This window comes from Balaenoptera physalus, assembly GCF_965194825.1.
Source record: "Balaenoptera physalus genome assembly, chromosome: 4".
NCBI lineage: Eukaryota > Metazoa > Chordata > Mammalia > Artiodactyla > Balaenopteridae > Balaenoptera > Balaenoptera physalus.
In genome coordinates, this window is record NC_138891.1 from 3,934,814 (window position 1) to 3,949,788 (window position 14,975).

At 39.5% G+C, this 14,975-nt stretch overlaps 1 long non-coding RNA gene across 1 annotated transcript in view; it reads right to left on the bottom strand.

Moving 5' to 3' along the window:
* LOC309660314 overlaps positions 1 to 14,975 on the bottom strand; it is a 75,146-nt gene that overhangs the window by 49,722 nt on the left and 10,449 nt on the right. The gene's annotated exons all lie outside the window — the stretch shown is intronic.

Genomic DNA, 14,975 nt, shown 5'->3' on the forward strand with positions numbered 1-14,975 from the left:
CAGGGGAATGAAGTCACTTGTAAGTAAATAGAACTTCTCCCTCCAGGGATGTAGTAGGGTAGGTTCTTTATGAAAGAACTTTTCTCTAGGAAAGTGGAATGAATGGGATAGAAAGGAAATAATGAGCATGTCTGTAAAGGTGGGGTCATAAAAGTATTGAATAACCAAAAGGCTGTGGAGCTTAGTGTACATCTTAGAGGTTGAACTGGATGAGTTTGATGATTTCTTTCAAATCCAACATCCAAAGATGCTTGTCTCAAGAGTGTTGATGCCTGGATGAGATTTCTAATGGGGTTCATGGTTTTATCCTCACCTCTGGAGACGACATGTGTGGAGAGATGGATAACATACAAGGTTTCAGAATTAGGGATTCAAGAGCATGTCACTGGACTCCAATAGTGGACCAAAACAAATAAGATAAAACTTAACAAGGATTATTTAAAGTCTAGCATTTGGGGGTAAAAAAAATCAATGGTACAAGTGCAGAATGAGGGTAATCAGGCTTGACAGCAAATTATGTGGAAAAGACTTAAGGGTTTTAGTTGATTATAAGCGAACAGTGTTTTCCTTATAAAAACAAAACCAAAAAGTATCAGGTGCAATCTTGGGTCATGTTTGTATAAATAATAGCCCTAGATGTACGGCAATGGAACATAATAGTCGCAGGATACTTTGCACCATGAAGAGGACAGGGAAAGTATTTTGGTTTTGTCTTAAGCATTTTATTTAGTGGAGACTGTCACATTTTAAGAGGAGCATTGACAACTAGGCAAAATGTTGAGGATACCAGAAACTATTCATTCTTTCAAACTATGTTTATTAAATACTGGCAGTGTCCCTGGCCCTGTCCTGGGTGCTAGGGATATATTAGTGAACAGGCACACCAAAATCCATGCTATCTGGAGTTATTAAAGTTAGTAAGTTAGTAAAGTTATAACTTACTTTAAAAAAGATTTTATATATATATATAATATATAATATATATTATATACATAAAATATATATTTACTATATCATAAAACTGAAATGTTTTATGATGGTTGCTTATCATACAAATTTTGAGAAGTACAGGAAATTGAAAAGAAGTGGAAAAAGAGTGTTCATAATTCCACTATTCACTGGTACCCACATTTTTTTCACACTGCTTTTACTCTATGCAGTTCTTCAGAAGCCCAGAAAAAGTGGGGAGGTGAGCATGAGTGGTTTGTGTGGGCCAGATCTGGAGCGAGGTTTATCACTTTCATCCATAGTAGACTGGTCAGAACTGGCACACAGTGCTATAAAGGATGCTGGGAAATGGAGTCTAGCTTTGTCCCAGAATTTTTTTTAAAAAAGGTATTTTCGACTATAATCACTACCATTTGTTGAGTCCTTGGCATTCTAGTTGGCTTTGTTTTTGCCATGATTCAGTGTGTCTGCTAATAGAAACATCATTCTTTATTTAAAATTATTTTTTGGATCAGAACTAGTTAGGTTACATCTCTCTCTTTTTATAGTTGCTATTTTTTCGTTACAGCTTTTACGCTGAGTTTTGTTTGGGCTATTTTTTGACTCCTGGGTTAGCTGAGTACTTCACTTCCGCATTTCCTCCACATGATCCCAACTTGGGTTGTTTTTAGAAACTGTATTTCACTAGGTGCAGCCTAGTGGAAGGCGGCACTGCTGTCTGGACCCTTGAGATTGCTTTGACCTTGGAGGAAGAAGCAAGGAATCTGCCCTTCTCTCTAGCCCAAATGTCTTCCTTTTCAATCTTACCCATTGTTTCTCGGCGTCTTCAATTGTGCTGTACTAGTGTCTTCTCTCACACACAATTGCAACTTGTCACTTTCAAAGAGCAACAGCTTTATCCTCTTCTACTGCTCTGTTTTCATCGTGATCTTTCCATGTGCTGATCTTTTAGTTTTTCCAGACAGGCTTGTTTAACTGGATCCCTTCATGCTTCATAAAGGGGATGACAGGATCTCTCTACTGAAACTTTAAACTTTGGGGATTTCCCAAAGCTTGCAAAATATCATTTAATGAAGGCTAACTGCAGCACCCCAACTCAAAGAGAAAGTTAAAAAAAAATCCTTTCAATGATAGATGTAAGAGATCTTTCTTGTTTCCAAAATATTTTTGCAGCTTAATAACCTAACAGGTTGTTTTTACCAAAGGAGTGACAATTGGGTATTTGGCCAATGTGGGTATTGGGTATTCTTTATAAAAATTTTTAGTATAATCTGTATGATATATCTGCATTTGTGTTCGTTTTAATCCATACACTAGAGACAGTTGCTGGATTACACCCACCAGAAGTGGCTAGCCAGCATTGAATCAAGAGCCCACCCTCCAGAGATAGCTACTCTGAGTATTTTACCTATGTTGATTTCTGATCAATACCACAGGCTTTGTTAATGAATACATGGTTAGAAACTGACTTTCCTTGGTGAAATTAGTGGTCAAGGTATAGGGATTGTCTAGAAGACAGTCCCCATCCTTGCATGAACAGGACAAGGCTGAAATTCAGCTAAGACACACTTTTTATGCCTATACTAGTTGTTTACAGTCAGCATGCTTTCTGATTGGGTAATCTGTGCTATTTTTGATATTGAATATTTGAGCATTGCATCTTAAACAAGGTATAAGAATGAGAGAGCCCAGCAGTCTGTACCCTTAAGGATGGGGTACAGGGTCATTTCATTTAGTTATAGGATTATACAGTGCTCAACCAACACAACTGTATGCGGCAGCCCTGAAAAACGCCCCGGATGTGATTTCTGAGCAGTCCTATTTCCGGCCACTAGTTGGAAAGATTTTGGTTGTCTAACTTTGAGAATTAGAGGAGTTCTGGTGTTTGAATTTTAGCATATTGGCTTGGGAAAGACTTTCCTGCAAGGTGCTGTCGGACCTTCTAAAAGACAGAGGGCTGGGATTTCATCAAGTTTAAAGAACAGAATAAACGATTGTCTTGGGACTGCCTGCTAATTAAATGGCAGTGTTCTGTCAGACATTTGCTTGCTTTGTCACCTTGTAGGGAGATTTTAGGATGACCTGGAACTGTCTCCTATCTCTGATTAGGGGTTCTCCACCTGCAGTCTATGGACCTTTTGTATAGGTAGAATTCAAGGAGTCCATGGTCTTAGATATGAAAATGAATTCCATTTTCATCTTCACTAACTCTAACTGAAATATAGAATTTCCTTCAGTTATGAGCATAGGCAACAGACCCTGGTGTTACTAACTTTCCTTTGTCACTAATAGAAATCACATTTATTTTTATGACACATTACTGATGTTACGGATACCTCAACATGTCATTTAATCTCACCATTACTTTGAAATTACGGCAGCAGTAGAACCACTAGTAGGTTTAATTTTAATTTATTAGTAGGGAATTCTATGTATTTTTATATCATAAATATTTAAAAATATTTCAACAACTGTATTTCAATATATTTTGCTTTCTTTTTAACCCCTATGCCTTTTATTTTATGCATTTAAAAAGGTCATTCTGAGAAGACATAAAAATAGTTAAGAACATCTGCTTTATAAAGGCAATTGATACATATATATATTTGAAAATAATTTTAATTGAGGTATAGTTAATTTACAATGTTATGTTAGTTTCAAGTGATACAGCTATATATATGTATATTTTTTCAGATTCTTTTCCATTATAGGTTATTATGAGGTGTTGAATATAGTTCCCTGTGCTGAATGGATAAAGATGTGGTACACATATATACAGAATGGAATAGTACTCAGCCATAACAAAGAATGAAATGTTGCCATTTGCAGTAACATGGATGGACCCAGAGGTTATCATACTAAGGGAAGTAAGGCAATTGATATTTACAGAAAACCCCCTACTAGCTGTTCATGACTAAATTGATGTAAGTTAGTTCCCAACAGTGGATGATCTACAAAGTAGACAGGTGATGTGAGGGTAAGACTCATGGAAACAACGTGGTCATGGATCAGAGCCATGATATTGTACCCGGGTTGGGTGACTCTAAGCTGCGCTAGACACATATCAAGGTTCTAGCATCTGAGGCAGCACCTCTGGAGATGGGGCAAGGCTGTATGCCTACTTTCTTTTCCCACCATGCAGTCTTGCTTTCATATCTCAATTTAATTTTTTATGACATTTTTTATTCTTTATTTTTAATTTTTTTAAATTGAAGTATAGTTGATTTACAATGTTGTGTTGGTTTCAGATGTACAGCAAAGTGAGTCATATATATATATATATATATATATATATATATATATTCTTTTTCAGATTCTTTTCCATTATAGGCTATTACAAAATGTTGAGTAGAGTTCCCTGTGCTATACAGTAGGTCCTTGCTGGTTATATATTTTACACATAGTAGTATGTATATGTTAATCCCAAGCTCCTAATTTATCCCTCCCCCCCATCTTCCACTTTGTAACCATAAATTTGTTTTCTATGTCTGTGAGTCTACTTCTGTTTTGCAAATAAGTTCATTTGTATCATTTTTTTAGTCCACATATAAGTGACATCATGTGGTATTTGCCTTTCTCTGTTTTCATGATAGGTTTAAACACCATCATGTAAATGTATTAATTTAGAGATTATTGAGAAGGTGTCACTTTTGGAAAATGTGCTGAGAAGGAGGAAGTACACCCCTTATCTGTCCCCTTTCTGTCTATTCTACTTCTGGGTTAGACCTTCTGAGAAGTCAATAAAGTCTATGGGCCTATAGAAAATGACTTTCAAAATGTTTTACAGAACAGTTTTCTATTTTACAGAATAGTTTCTCATTAAAAACATGAATTTATCTTGTACCTTTTTATAGTAGTCATCATTGTCAATACTAGGTAAGAAGATAGGTATTTGGGGATAATAACAAAAGCAGAAAGAAAATTTCTTCTCTTTGTTTTAAAACTATATATAGATTAATGGCTTTCAAAATTTTTTGACTGTGACCTACAGAGATGCATTTTACATCCTGACCCAATGTATACACACACACACACACACACACACACACACACACACACAACTGAAACAAAAGCTTCAGGAATCAATACTTAACCTTACTACATTTCTATACTATTCCATTCCATTTTTTAATTTAAGAAAATGCTGGCCTTAACTGACTGAATTGATTTTTGTTTGTTTGTTTGTTTTTTTTAACATCTTTATTGGAGTATAATTGCTTTACAATGGTGTGTTAGTTTCTGCTTTATAACAAAGTGAATCAGCTATACATATACATATATCACCATATCTCTTCCCTCTTGCGTCTCCCTTTACAACTCACTAATATGTCAGAATCTGAAGTTTGGTAAAAAAAATATTGGCCTAGGTCAGGTTGGTTTTTTTGATTTCCAAACACAGTCCAGAAATGACACACTACATTTTCTCTTCCTCTCTCCATAGCACTTATTTATGAAACAAATTGAGTGACAGGGTTAGCCGGACGACCAAACATTAAGAACTTCCTAAGTGCTAATAACATTATGTTTGTTTTGTTATCTCTTCTACTCCTCTAACCAATCCCCAAGAGTAGAAAGATCTCAGCTTCATAAAGGCTGAAATGTTCTCTCTTTTTTCTTCTTCATTTCTGTATCCCCAGCACTTCAAAGAATGACTGGTATACATCAGGCACTCAATAACTACTTGTTACATGGATCTTATTATCTCAAGAAATTCTGAAGCTCAGAGGGATTTGTGACTCACTCAATGTCTCAGGGACTGAAGGAGGTGCATCTGGGCTTAAAAGTATCTGCCCAGTTCCCAAGTCATGGTGTGTGTGGTGAGATAGGCAGGGACCTGGGACCTGGGACCTGAGACCATTTGCTGCAGGGCTTGCACCTGGACAAACGTCTCCTCCAGCAAGAAAATACAAAGAAACTATAAGGGACTAAAAATAACTGTGTGCATGCACACATTTGGGGCAAATTATGGACAACAAGATACAAAAAGACCAAAAAAGCCCAACTGCCACTTCTGAAGAGCTGGGAGCAAAAACAGGGCACTGCACATGCCCCCTGCACTCAACACCGCCTAAGGGGTGGGCAGACCACCCTTCTGGTCCAACCCCTGAACCTATCCCTACCCTCACCCCATAGAAGGAACCAGATCATCCGGCCTTGATGAGTGAGTAAGGGAACCTGTTGCTTGTTCTCGCTCCCCTCTGCTGCAGCAGGGGCCCCATTAAAGCCTTGCCTGGATTTCTTGTCTGGCCTCTAATCAGTTTCTATTGATTAAGGAGGCCAAGAACCCTGGTCAGTAACAGTGGTTTAACACTCTGTTTTCAAATAAGATCTGGTCCTGAAGGCTTGGGCTATGATTTTATATTCTTGATTATTCTTTCATGCTGAGGGAGTCAAAACTGAGATCATATGAATATTTTGGTCACAAATCATGCATTTTGACTAAAAACTTTTCCCCATCACCACCCATAACAAATGCAACTAGCCACTTGGCAGACTGGCTTCTGCTGTTATCATGCCGCTGATTTTGCTGGAACTGGGGACCCGTTGGGTAAACACAATCTGAGTCATCCAAGGGGTAAGTCTGAAGACGGGGCACACCCTTGCAGCTCTTTGACAAGTTCTAACCCGATGGCACGAAATCCCTGGGATAAGGTCACTGTTTATGCTTTAAGAAGGCAGAGACCTTCTCTACATCTAGATCACAGCTTTCCAAATAAAATCTTTCTGGCCAAGAGAAACACTGCATCTTCTTTCTGCCATTTCTCAAAAAACTTTGGCAATAGGCTTTCTCAAATAAAGGTGGCACAGCTGCCGTCTGGGGTAGAACTACTGTCCTGCTGCCTAGCAATGGGTGCTTCCCCACACCAGCAACTGGGGGGCCAACACGACCAAGACATTCAACAATTAATCATGGGTCTCCAGGAAGGAGACAAAGCAGCTTAGCAACTCCCCAAACAGAATTGCATCTAGCCACGTGAAAAGAATTTGATTTATGGCTTTGGAGAGTTTGGTGGTAACCATTGACATCCAAGCATAGAATATATTTATTGGGATGTGAGGCTGGCAAGTTGTCTCAGGCTGAGCCTGGGGTTGAGCCTCAGAGAAGGACACTCAGAGTATAGTGCCTGGTGTCTTACGCCTTTATTTTTTTTATTTTATTTTTTTATTTTTTTGCATGCAGGCCATTTATTGGTGCGAGCTCTTAGAATCAATACCTATTGAGGGAATGAGGAGACAGGTTTGGGCAGGGAGGGCAGTTGAACTGCAATGCGGTCAGTCACAACAAGGACCTCAGTTAATCCTGTGGGGAACTCCAGCTGGGATGAACCTTCAGAGATATCTTGAATTGGGTTGAGGATGGTGCGTCTTTTCATTGTGACAGCAACAGATTTTTAGATGTCATTTCCACCTTAGACTAGTTTCTCATTAATTTACCTGCATCTTAAGAAAAGGTGTGTGGTTGGAGAACAGTATGGAGGTTCCTTAAAAAGCTAAAAATAGAATTACCATACGACCCAGCAATCCAACTCTTGGGCATATATTCAGAGAAAACCATACTTTGAAAAGATACATGCACCCGCACGTTCACAGCAGCACTATTTACAATAGCCAGGACATGGAAGCAACCTAAGTGTCCATTGACAGAGGAATGGATAAAGAAGATGTGGTATACATATACAATGGAATATTACTCAGCCATAAAAAGGAACAAAATTGTACCATTTTCTGAGATGTGGAGAGACCTAGAGATTATCATACATAGTGAAGTAAGTCAGAAAGAGCAAAAGAAATATCATATATTAATGCATATTTGTGGAATCTTGAAAAACGGTACAGATGAACTTATGGGCAGAGCAGAAATAGAGACACAGACATAGAGAACAAACGTATGGATGCCAAGGGGGGATAAGGGTTGGGATAGATTGGGAGATTGAGATTGACACATATACACTATCAATACTATGTAATAAAATAGATAACTAATGAGAACCTACTGTACAGCACAGGGAACTCTACTCAGTGATCTGCGGTGACCTAAATGGGAAGGAAATCCAAAAAAGAGGGGATATATGTATACACATAGCTGATTCACTTTGTTGTACAGCAGAAACTAACACAACATTATAAAACAACTATACTCCAATAAAAAAAAAAAAAGAAAAGAAAAGGTATGTGGTGCTGGGACGTGCCACCCAGATCTGCCACTCCAGGACTGCAACATTCATTCTCCCAGTTGCCTGGAGGGTTGGCTGCCTACATGTCTCAGACAGTGCATCTCTGGGACTTGTACTTGGCTAAAGAAAGATGCCTCCCAAGGTCATAACCCCTTCTGAGAGCAGCGCACATCTAAAAGTCTGCTGCTGTCTTATGCCTTTAAGTGTGGATTCCCACTGACTTAATTCCCCTGTGGTCAGCAAACTGGAATGTATGTTGTAATGTACGGTTTTGGACATCGAGACCATCAAAATCAGAATATTTATGTTCACAGGTCAGTGCATCTCATTCTTAGGAAGATCTTTGGGAAAAATTAATAACTAAAATCTGATGAACACAAAATCCGCCTGAAAGGAATTGAGTCTCCTAAAGACATATTTTCATTGAGAAGTGCTGCTACCGAGTCATTCTTTTCCATTACAGGGTTCTACCTGTGCTAGAGATCCGAGGCATTGGATGGACTTGGTCCAGTCTTTTCTGACGGCATAAGGTTTCATCTCTAGTTTTATGTCTGGTTTAGTCAAAAGAATGTCTCAAGAGATACTTTCAATTGACAGATGCAGCTTCTGAGCCATTCCATTTTGCCTGCTTGTTCCAGGCACTGCTTCTGGACCTCCTAGACCTTACTATTTGGGAGGTACCACCTAGACTATTGGACCACTATCCAATTCGATGCCTTGACTGGATCTCTTGGTGTCTAATCTCTGCCTCTGTCTCTTTGGTATTCTTTTCTTCCGTTAACAACCCCAAAGCACTTTATAGCAATCCTTCTGTTTGAGTTCCCATAATTGGGCTTTTACCAATAGTCCCTATTTGGTGATGGCTTGCGCTTGGAGTTGGGTCTCAGAAATCTGTGTTAGCATTTTCTTCCTTTAACAGTACTGCAGGCATACTGATAAATAGGGGGAGCAAACATTTCTCAGACATCTACCATGTGTCAGGCTGGAGTCTCCAGGGGAATTGACTGAAACAAAAAATTGCTCAAAAATAAATATTTTCAATCATAGCAGTTTGTCACACTGGTAATTTTGCGCACCATGATGATAGTGTTGCTAATTCTAATGTGATCGTAAATATTTGTTTCTATTTATCAGAGAGTATCAGGGTTTTTGAACTATTTTTATGAACCCTGTGATATTTATAAGATGGTACAGTTTCTGTTCATTTCTCACGTATTTGGAGTTTTTGACCAGTTACGGCTGCTTAGCTTGTTTGGCAATCTTTCATGAACTCAAGTTTTGTCTCCAGCTCCAAGTTTTCCAGAAACAAACTCCTGAAAATGGGTGCTTCCAACCACTAGTTCATATAACGGTAAATTTTGTGTGTGCTAATGTGGTTTTACAATTGAAAATCTCAATTTTGGAGAGCTATTCCTTCATTTTCTCTGTCATCTTGTTTTTTAAGATCCAAAGTTCATTTTTACCTAATGTTGTCAACTTATTTAGATACATTTTCACCATTTTGATTGCATATTTCTTTCATATATAACAACTTTAATAAAGAAAGTTTTATAGAAAAAGCAAGTTTGAAGGAAAAAAATTTGGATGCATATACCTGAAAACAGCATTAGATTTTTAATGTTATTTTAACAATCGTAGATTAAGTATTTCAATACTGATAGGCATTGTTGAGTTTTTTTATCCTAAGCATACTCTGTTGGTCTATCAGCCTGCTATAACAGAATGCCACAGACCCAGTGGCTTATAAACAACAAACATTTATTTCTCACAGTGCTGGATGAAGTCCAAGATCAAGGTGCCGGTAGATTTAGTGTCTGGTGAGAGACTTCTTCCTAGCCCATAGACAGTTGTCTTTTTTCTGTGTCCTCACATGGCAGATGGAAGGGGTCTCTTCTATAAGGGTCCCACCCTCATGACCTAATCACCTGCCAAAGTCTCCATCTCCAAATATAATCACTTTGGGGGTTAGGATTTAACGTGAAATTTGGGACACAAACATTCAGTCTATTACATACACTAGTACTGCCTTTGACTTGTTATTACTATTTTTGTTTGAGCAATCCGTTATATAGGCAAAGTTGCCATCACTAAGTTGTCATTGCAAGTTTAAAATTTTTAAAGAAAGCAATTATCTATCTCTATGCTTGCTGTTTTACACACTTTATCTTACCACTACCGAATATAGTAGGTATTATTGTGTCCATTTCACAGGTAAGAAAACTGAGGCTCAGAGAAGCAAAGTAACTTTTCAAAGGTCTCTGAAACAAATCAAGGCTTGAAACAAGAGTGGGACTGAGTTCGTTGGAATTTAAACACCTTTCTTCAAATCTCTTAAAAAGCACAGCAGCCTGCTTCATCTTGACAGGTTTTCACAACAATAATTTTCAAAGATGCCATTTTTTTTATTTTAAGCTTTTTATTTTATATTGGAGTATAGTTGATTAACAATATTGTGTTAGTTTTCAGGTGTACAACAAAGTGATTTAGTTATACATATACATGTATCTATTCTTTTTCACATTCTTTTCCCAATTCTTTTCCTAATTCTTTTCCCCATGTAACCACCAATTAAGTGATTACATAATATTGAGCACAGTTCCCTGTGCTATACAGTCATTTAGATAGACTATATATAGTTGCTACCTAAATAATTAAAGGCTACTTCAGGGGCCCTATAGGAAGCAGTTGCTTTCAGAATCAGATTCCAGTCTTCTTGGCATTTACAGTGGCCATGCACACCAGCTAACTTCTCCCTATTCTCTGTAGGCAACAGGTGCTGGGAATTCATGACCCCATCCCCAGCCCTCAACCAATGATGGACAAGAGTTAGTGGATAAATACACCAGTTCCCTCACCCCTGGGTGGGAAAACTCTAAGATACCTGTTCTATTCTGTCTCCCAGAGTTCCCCAGTGGCATTAAATTTCAGTTTCCCACAGTGATAATTTGCATGAGAACACATTGTGTGTTGGCTGCTATAGACCAAATGTCTGTGTCCCCCACCCAAATTCATATATTTTAATCTAATGTACAATTTAATGGTGTTAGGAAGTGGGCCCAGGCTGAAACTCCTGGCTCTGGTATTTACAAAGATGGTCTCCCATTTGCCCGGCCAGTTGTCGTTTCCTTGCTTTCGCCTCCTGTACCTCTATTTTGCTCGGCTTCACACTTGAATTCCCCATTCACTGATCTGACTTTTTTTTTTTTTGATGGCAATGCATTTGGGGCTGACTGCACCCATCTACTCTCTTGACATTCCATGTAATAGTTATCTATTGTTGCATAACAAATTACCACCAAAACTTAGTAGCTTATAGCAACAAATATTTATTATCTTACAGTTTCTGTAGGTCAAGAACCTGTTTGTGGCTTAACTGTGTGTCATCTCATGAGCTGACAGTCAATCTGTCAGCCAGGACTGTGGTCTCATCTGAAGGTTTTTTAAAAAAATTAATTAATTTATTTTTGGCTGCTTTGGGTCTTTGTTGCAGTGTGGAGGCTTCTCACTGCGGTGGTTTCTCTTATTGCAGAGCACGGGCTCTAGAGCGCAGGCTCAGTAGTTGTGGCGCACGGGCTGAGTTGCTCCCCGGCATGTGGGATCTTCCCGGACCAAGGCTCGAACCCGTGTCCCCTGCACTGGCAGGCAGATTCTTAACCACTGGGCCACCAGGCAAGTCCCTCATCTGAAGGTTTGATCAAGGGGGATCTGCTTCCAAACTCACTCACGTGGTTGTTGGTTCCTCGCTGTATGGACTTTGGCATAACTGACTACCTCATGGCATGAGGTATTAGTATGCTCAGGCTGCCACAACAAAATACCACAGACCAGGTGGCTTAAACAATACATATATATAATCTCACTTTTCTGGGAGGCTGGAAGTCCATAATCAAGGTGCTAGCAATTTCTGTTCTTGGTGAGAGCTCTCTTTTTCCCTTGTAGAAAGCCGCCTTCCCCCTGTGCCCTCACGTGGCCTTTTCTCTGTGCATGGAAGAGTTGGGGGGTGGGGAGAGAGAGAGAGATTTCTGGTGTCCCTTTTTCTTCTTATAAGGACACCAGCCCTTATGAGTTCATTGAGCCTTAAGTATCTCTCTAAAGGTCTTATCTCCAAATACCATCACATTGAGACTTAGGGCTTCAACATGAACTTTGGGAGAGACACAATTCAGTCCGTAAGTCATGGCAAGATCCAGGAGAGAGTTAGAAGAAAGAATGCATAATGAAAGCTATAGCCTTTTTATATCCTAATTTTGAATATGCTATCTCAACACTTCTGTCATAGTTTACGTGTTAGAAGCGAGTCAGTAAGTTTAGCCCACACCCAAGGAAGAAAATTAAAACAAGGGTGTTAGTATTAGAAGGTGAGGATCATTGGGGGTATACAGGAAAAACTTTCCTGGGTGTCTTCCTTTGCTTATACACATAACCACATAATGCTTCTGATATCAGACATGATTTTTTTTTTTTCTCTCACACCAAGTAATTCTCTGTGACATCAGCTGGATGTCCTACAATTTAATTAAATTCTGATATTAACCAGAGTTAGTGCAACCCTGTAGGTTAAGGGCTAATCCCACAAGACTGCCCCCACTTTAAATGCCAATAGTAAGTAGTAAGTCCCCGGTTTACTCCCAATTCTTTCTGGTTTTGGCTACAAATCAGAGGGTCCCCAAACCCCCTCCTTGGATTGAATCATTTGCTAGAACGGCTCAAAGAACTCAGGGAAACACTTACTTACATTTACCAGTTTATTATATAATAAAGGATATGATAAAGGTTACAGATGAACAGCCAAATGAAGAGATACGTGCAGGGAATCCCGGAAGGGTTCTGAGTGCAGGAACTCCTGTCCCTGTGGAGATGGGGGTGTGTCATTCACCCACCGCATGTAGATATGTTCACCAGCCTGGTACTTCTCTGAACCCCATACTTCAGGGATTTTTATGGAGGTTTCATCATGTAGGCGTGATCTACTATTAACTCCATTTCCAGCCCCTCTCCACTCTTTGGAGAATGTTCAATGCAAGTCTAGTGGTTATGCAGGGTAACTCCATGGTCTGTTACAAGCACCCATCTCGGTGGGCTGCTGTGAGAATTAAGTAGTTATGCACATGCAGCATCCCTACTTTTATAATTTCCTAGGGCTAGCATCAATGGGGTTCTACTAGCTACTAACAGATATGATTCTATGATTCGTGGAGAGAGGCATTCACGAGACAATAAGTTAGAGAAGACCAGTACCCCAAAGGGTTCCACTGGGTGGATTTTTTTTTTTAGAGACTGCATTAGACGTTTGGCCATCATATAAAATATATGATTTTCTTGGCCCCATTTATATCAACTCTTCTCTCCTAAACCTTAACAGACATTTAGCAATCCTGATATCCAATTCAAGAATAAAGCAAATATCAGTCCATTCATTTAAGAGGGAGAATGAACCAGTTAGATTTATGTGTATAGGATGAGCAAGAGAGGGAGCTAGGTTCTAACCATGTTATATAATCGAGGTGGGTGGGAAAGGTACACGCAGATTAATTTATAGGATCCTGCCAGCAACGCTACTTTAAAAATAGCACTTACAGGTTTTCTGGCAAAACAAAAGTGAAACCACTGAAAGCGCTCCCGTCTTGGGCTTGTAAAACCACCAGGAAGCAAATCCAATAAACAGATGCACATTCCGACCTTGAGCCACGCCTCCTCCTCCACACTCTTCCACCATCCTACGCATCCCAGCACTCACAAAAAATATTCAAACTTGGTTTGTAAAACCGTGACCTCAACCCACACTCACCACAGCCACGATCTCTTATCTCCTCTCCTTTGGCCGTTTCCCAACACCCTGACTCTTCTGCCCTGCTTTGCATGCCTCGCAAGTCAGAGCAAAGCTTGCCTTCAGTAGAGTCATTCAGAAAGGAGATCAAAGAGGACGGAGCCTGGTTGCAGCGTCAGCGACCTTCACCTGTATCTGGATCCATTCTTTAGCTTCCCAAGCAGCGTGGGTTAACCAGCTAAGAATCCCTATGGTGGAGTCATTTGTTCCTTTGGTAAATATTTTGAATTCTATTTTGTGTCAAGCACAGTGCCAGGCACCAAGGATACAGCAGGGCACAATTCCCAGCCCTTTCTCTTAAGGGGAGTCTGGGAGGGAGACAAACAGGTAAACAGCAGTGCCGGGCATGGGGCAAACACACAGGATGGGGAGAAGGTGGGGATGGTCATGAAAGGCTCCTTGTGGAAGGGTGAATAGGAGTTGGTAAAGTGAAGGTGGAGAAGACAGATGTGAAAGGAATTGAGGGAATAACACATGCAAAGTCCTGGGGGTAAAATTCCATATTAATTTGCCAACGAGGCTATTTTAAGAGAATTAAGAGAGCACTAGGTCCATGGGTCCTGGATTCCTGATCCACACGCTGCAGGAGCTGAAGGAAGTCCAGCAGTATTGGTAGAGGTAATGGGCTGAGACCAGGGTGAGTTCTATTGGGCCAGTAGAATATATCTGAAATTTGAAATCAAATGTCTTTTGGTTTTTTTTGCAGTTTTCCCCCAATCCTGCTACTTTCTAGTGTTGTAAACCAGTGGTTTACATATTATGCTGCCTGCCTGACCCCTGTGAGATCCTGATCTTTAGTCTCTTGTCATTCCCTTGATTTTTAATGTAAGGAGCCTGGCTGCTAGATAAATAGATCATTCATTCATTCAAAAAATATTGATTTTAGAACTATGAAGGAGGCTAGATATAAATTGGTAATTTTGGCTTTCATGGACCTTACAGTCTGAAATAGAAGACAGATAAGTAAATAAGCAAACGGGTATATAATATATAAATTATGACAAGCGCTTTGAGGGTGACATGAG